The sequence below is a fragment of the Tenebrio molitor genome, chromosome 1 (assembly GCF_963966145.1).
Source record: "Tenebrio molitor chromosome 1, icTenMoli1.1, whole genome shotgun sequence".
NCBI lineage: Eukaryota > Metazoa > Arthropoda > Insecta > Coleoptera > Tenebrionidae > Tenebrio > Tenebrio molitor.
In genome coordinates this window covers 39,057,317-39,063,557 of record NC_091046.1, presented here as the reverse complement: position 1 = coordinate 39,063,557, position 6,241 = coordinate 39,057,317, and positions in this window count along the sequence as shown.

The following is a 6,241-nucleotide window of genomic DNA, read 5'->3' as shown; positions in this document are numbered from 1 at the left end:
GTAATGGTTTTGTCGTCAATTGCAGCAAGTTCTGTTCTGGAAATTCTGGAATTATCATTACGGGGAAGCTTTCTAGAAAGGAGGTGGATGCGTTTGCAACGATACAAAGAGAGCGCTGTTTTCGCTCGTCTTTTTGCTCCTGCTCTTTGTACTTTGCCTCAACTCATCTAAATAATCACCTTCTTACATGATTCGGGGCAATAAAGGTTGAGCAAACTGTAAGAGACCACTTGGACATTTTTATTTCAGGACTAAGTACGGAGCTGTGTAGTACAAGATGTACACTTTGCGATGGGAGAAAGGTACCACAAGAAATCATGTTTGAGTTGTGTGCGCGAATGAAACGTTAGAAAGTGGTATAGCTGGAGTGTAATAGACAATAGAACAAATTTCGTTTTGACAAACTTTTGTATTTTGGAAGTCCTCAACGATGTGCTTTGAATAATGGAATAATTTGTAAAAGTGGTATCGTTGAAATAGTTGTCCCCGTTTTCGAAGAGTTAAGATGCATAAAATTGTAAAAATTCAGCCAAGATCAAGCGACATCTAACAACTCACATTTATCGATATAAAAAACGATTTGTTTATTTTGTTAATAAATTATAGAATCGTGTTTTATAAAACAGCCTCCATAAAAAGCATAACTATCTATGTATTATTGACATAATATATGGTGTTGTAACAGCCATAAAATCTAGACAGGTTTACATACTCTGTTTTGGTGTAGATATACAGTGTTCACTAATACTAACAATCAGTGGCGGATTAACACATTTGCCGCCAGTAGGCTATTCAAATTTTGTCGCCCCTTCTGACCTCTGCATTTACCCTACACGGACAAAAGAAGGTGAAAGAAAATATTTTAGAATTAAAAGACTAAAAAATGATTCTTTGTTTTTAAAATAATCTACAGTGTCTCCAAAAAAGAAGACGAGTCCATAACTCCGTTATTTATTGGAAAATTTTAATTATCTGTACACCAAATTAAATGGTTGTTAATAGGCTACAAAATGGCCTAATAAATTCAAGTATAGCCCCATGGGCTTCAAGGGTAAACTGTCAAAATATTTTTTTTCAAATGGGATTACATATATTTTTTTAATAATTCTGATAGAGACGTTTATTCTGAAAACAACAATGTATCACAAGTATACACTTAAATACCAAACATTCACAAAAAAAAATAAAAAAACGCTACTATCGTCTATGTTCCATTTTACGCTAAACATTGGCGGCATATCTGCGCAATCCCACATGTTATTATTTGTCATTTGTTTTTCCAGCTACATTAATTTGGTTATTACATTGTAACGCAATGCATTTTGATAGCTTCTCGCTTGGTGTTGTCACTTGTTTCAAAAGCTAATGTTATTTTTTTTTATGTGAAGTTATACTTGTGATACATTGTTGCTTTCAGAATTAAAATCTCTATCAGAATTACTAAAAAAAAGTATGTATCCTATTTGAAAAAAAATATTTTGACAGTTTAGTCTTGAAGCCCTTGGAGCTATACGTGAATTTATTGAGCCGTTTTGTAGCCTATTAACAACCATTTAATTTGGTGTATAGATAATTAAAATCCTCCGATAAATACGGGAGCTATGGACTCGTCTTTTTTTTTGGGACACCTGTATATCTTATGAAAATTTAAGAACTGAGTACATTCATTCTAAACCTGTCCAGTAAATTTTCTAAACTAATAACATTTATTCTAAACCAGTTTATTTATTTTTTATCTCTGTAAGACAAAATATTTTTTTGGGGGCAATTTTGCCGCCCCCTAAAATCTGCCGCCCTAGGCTCCAGCGTACTCAGCCTGCTGGTAAATCCGCCACTGCTAACAATCTGTTTTCATGTAAGGACAAATGTTCCATTTTTTCCTACTATCTCAAGAAGTAAACATTTCCTCCATTATTTTAGGGTCACGAAGATGGTTTTCTCACTTTTATGAAAATACTATTACATGTATGACAAGGAAGGAAATGACATTTTACCCCAGAAATAAGTATACTTTAGCTATTTATGCACCAAGGGCGTTACAACGATGATTACGCCGGAAAAATCTAGGGAGAATTATGAAATATTAATTGAAAGTGTTGATCATTTCCTTAAACTACTAAGTCATGTCATTATAGTGCAGTTATACTCGTAGCAAATAATAATTATTATTAATACCGATAGAGTTATTGCAAGCATACCATACGGTAAAACCGGAAGTGCATACATTTTAAAATTTAATATAGATAGTTTTACTTGAAGTAACCATTTCCGTTAGGAAAAATAAATCATCGCCTTATTTATTTTTCTAGACACATGACTAACTTTTACTTCTTGCAAACGCAAAGAAATAAAAATCAAGAGAAAAACCGCAGGAATTGAAGTCATGTTGCTGTTGAATGTGAACGTTAATTCTTATCTAACTTAATTCGAGTTTATGAATGAAATGTACAACTTTTACGTTTTACCACATGAAATCAATTTTCAAGAATTAAAACGTGTATGTAGTGATAAGAAGACCTGATATGAATCTATTAAAACTATTTTTTTCAGGGAAAAGTAATACCTAACTGAAAAATTGTTTATTGAATTTTTCCCAAATTCACACTAACTCCGATATCTTGAAATTAAAGCAATCTAATAGCAATTGTCAGGTTGTTTGTTTTATTTTATGACAAAATTCATGGAGGAAATACATGTTTTCCGACATTGACTAGTTTTATCAGTTGAGTTATAAAATAAGGAATTTACCTATTTACTTATAGATTTATTTGTCAATGATGTTAGATAAACACACTTAAAGTGAATTTGTGTTACTTTTTATTAAAAAATAATGTTGTATGTACGAGTATATAACATTTCAGCCTGTGGAAAAATAAAATAATCTAAAAACAAGAAAATACAATTAAATTTAATAAACCACTTGATGTTTACACCCATAACACTTCCTTACACGAAATAACTAAAACTGACGTGCGTTTCGAAAGCAATGATAACAATTTTTAGTCCAAGAAATAAATATTAAAAAATACAATATAAATAAACACATTCAATACCATACTGACGCAAATATTATTGGCACCAGGAGTATGTCAGTTTAATAGCGCCATGATTGTTGGCATCAGTTTGTATTTCCAAAGTTTCAATCAGTTTTCAACTTCACAAGATTTACCATAGCGTCAGTTGTTACCTGTATTTTTGGTGTCGTAGCAAATTTTGTCCCTAGCACTCCAGAGAATGTTAAAAAAAGAAGCAAAAGCACAGATCATACATCAGTCCTTTGTAACTTATGAAAATCTCAAAGGAAAGTTTCAATTCAAAGTTTCAACTCCTCTTTCACCCCAATTTCATCAACTCGTTTTTCGATCTCGTGAAATTAATTAATCGTTAATTAATCTTGTGACTTTAGCCTTGTATTTTTGCTCGATTTTGTCGAATTTTTACAGAAGACACAAGCTCCAAAAAGTACACCCGCTTTTTACTTTACTGGCGAAGTGATCAGTGAGACCAGTTGAATTTACATGTTGCCACAAGCAATTGAACTGGTGCCAGTCGAGTGGCGCCACTAATCATTGCATGTGGAAATCCCTTTGAAGAATTTTGTGTAGGTATATTTCTCTTAATTATCAGTTTATATATTTTTTTCACATGTAGAATTTCTTGTAGAATTTTTAAATCTAACAATCTTTTGAAGAAAATAATGGACAATTTTATTTTTTTATCCTAGTGTTTTTTAATAATGTTGAGACAAATAATAGTATATTATATTATAAGTGATAGAAATGCATCATTATACAAGAGTGAGAATTTTGACCGTCGAGTGCGCTTGCGCACGAGTGGGACACTTCTCACGAGTTTCATAATGGCATTTCGATCACGTGTGATATACGACGTTTTATCTTACAGGTGCAACTATTGCAAAAATCCAAGAAATGCAGTTTCATTCAAGTAAAATGACAGCTGTCAAATTTAGTCACTTGTGAGTGATTTATGTCAAGTTAAATGGCAACTGTCAAATTAACTCACTAGTGAGTACTTTATCTCACTTGTGATTAAAATTTGACTTCTGTCACCGAAAACAATGGTCTAAGGTAGCTCAAAAACTCCACCTGTAAGATAAAAATATTTTTTAAATGCTTACTACATACCGGTTTTATTTTTACATTAATTTTGTTAAGAAGAGATGAAAAAAAAACAACAATACATGCATTTTGAAACATTTACTAGGTTTAGTAAACAAATAATGAGCAAAATCACTTGAAAACTAAATTTTAGATAGAAAGACCAGAAAAATGTTTTTTACAAATGCCTTCCTCCTCAACCATTTAATAACCCTCAAGCTTCTTCAGTTTTAAAATAATTTCACTAGACGAAAAATTAAAACCCTTTGTGTCGGCCACGCTCAACTTTTATAAATAGATGTTAGCACCTATCTTTATCGGTTTCGTTGTAAAATATCTGAAATCATCAACCTGGAAACACCGAAAGGTTTTTTACTTTTAGGAAATCGCGATCCCCTGACGTCCACGGCTTATTTCTAAAACCGGCATTTTTCACACCTAATCCCAAATCGACTGAAACTGGAGAAAAAATAGAACCGGGCTCTGCTATTTAAAAGGTCACACTTTTTCACGTCTTCGACTGAAATAATCCCGCCCGTAGGTAAAGTTGCATAAATGTGACGTCGCCGAAGACAATGACGGATTTATGTCAGGGAGGTCAAGTGAAGTTGGTGGTGCCGTCCAGCCGCTGCGAACATGTGTGCAGTGAAAGTTTTCATTTGGGTCAACAAATGAATCACTTGATCGAGTATTTACTTTTGATAATCGGAAAAAAGGACATGAGCATGACAAATGATTTAACAACGAAAGAAAATAACATCACGCGCTTTCTAAGTCATTGTTGGTCATTTTTTTGACCTCACGACTTAAGTGTGTTTGACTGTTTGTACTAAGGCAAACAAAGAAACTTTTATACACAGATTTTTGTTGAAAATTAAAAAATATTACAAGAATTTTGCTACGTTTGTTGCATTTTTTTTTCTTTGCTTTTGTCAGGATGTTAATAAAATTTCGAACACTGAATTAAAACACTAACTTTAATATGAACCATGATTTATGATTTCCATACACTCGAATTAGTCTTAACTCTAATTCCTAACTAACTACCTACAAACTACCTAAACTAAGTGAGTAAGTGTCTAAACTAAACACTTTTTCTTACTGTAACTCTCTTACTTTTATATTCATACATCCCCATTTCATTCAACCACTCACATTCATTCTAGCTCCAACGGCCAAAATTACTAATCCAATAACAATCGAATGTTTAAACTTAGAAACAATCCGTTGAAACCAACCGACTATCCTAACCGACAATTTTTCTGTTAAATCTAATTCGTTCCGAACAATCTATTAACATTCATTCATAACCAAATACACACTTTTACATTTCCTTATGACTAACGGATTTTAATGAACTTATATCGACAGTCTAAAAATTACAACACGTTTTACTTAATTTTCAGTATTAATCAAGTAATGAATAAAATTTAGTATACCATTCATTATATAAATGGAAAACACGCAGTCAGCTAAAGCCTCATTCCATGACTTACAAACCTTCGGTGAACTTAGTGGTGAATTCGAAGTTATATTACCAGCGAATAAATTTTTATATATTTTTTTACACTTTCGTAGGATAACTTCGACTTGGTCTCTAGACTGGTGAGTGGTGTTGCCAAAATTTACACTTAAGATCATAGCCATTATATGTATAGGATGTTAAGGAAGTCCACGTAATAAATTTAAAATAAACATTTTTTACATATTGATCCTTTTTAATCGAATATTTTTAAAATAGTAGTTTATTTGACGAGTTTGTGTGTAAATTGGGCCTTTTTTGGCACGCGTGGGCCATTTTAAAACGCGAGTGAAACGTTTTTTTGTTCGACGAGCCCCTTAAAGGCTCCAAATCGCTTGACGTTTCGTTTTGACAAGTTGTGACATTTATTAAAATCCGTTCACATAGGAGAAAATTCTCAAATTCTGATAGTGTCGAACAAAAAATATTTTTCTAACCCCTAATTTGACACTTCGCTCCTGGGATAAAAACTTTACAGTGTTTTGAAGAAAGAAGGATCGCTGTTCTAATACTAACAGTTTTTAGTGTTTTCGTTATCAATTGATGTGTAAACACATGAACGGGTATGAATTTTAGGGTTCAAATTATATTTTTCCACTAC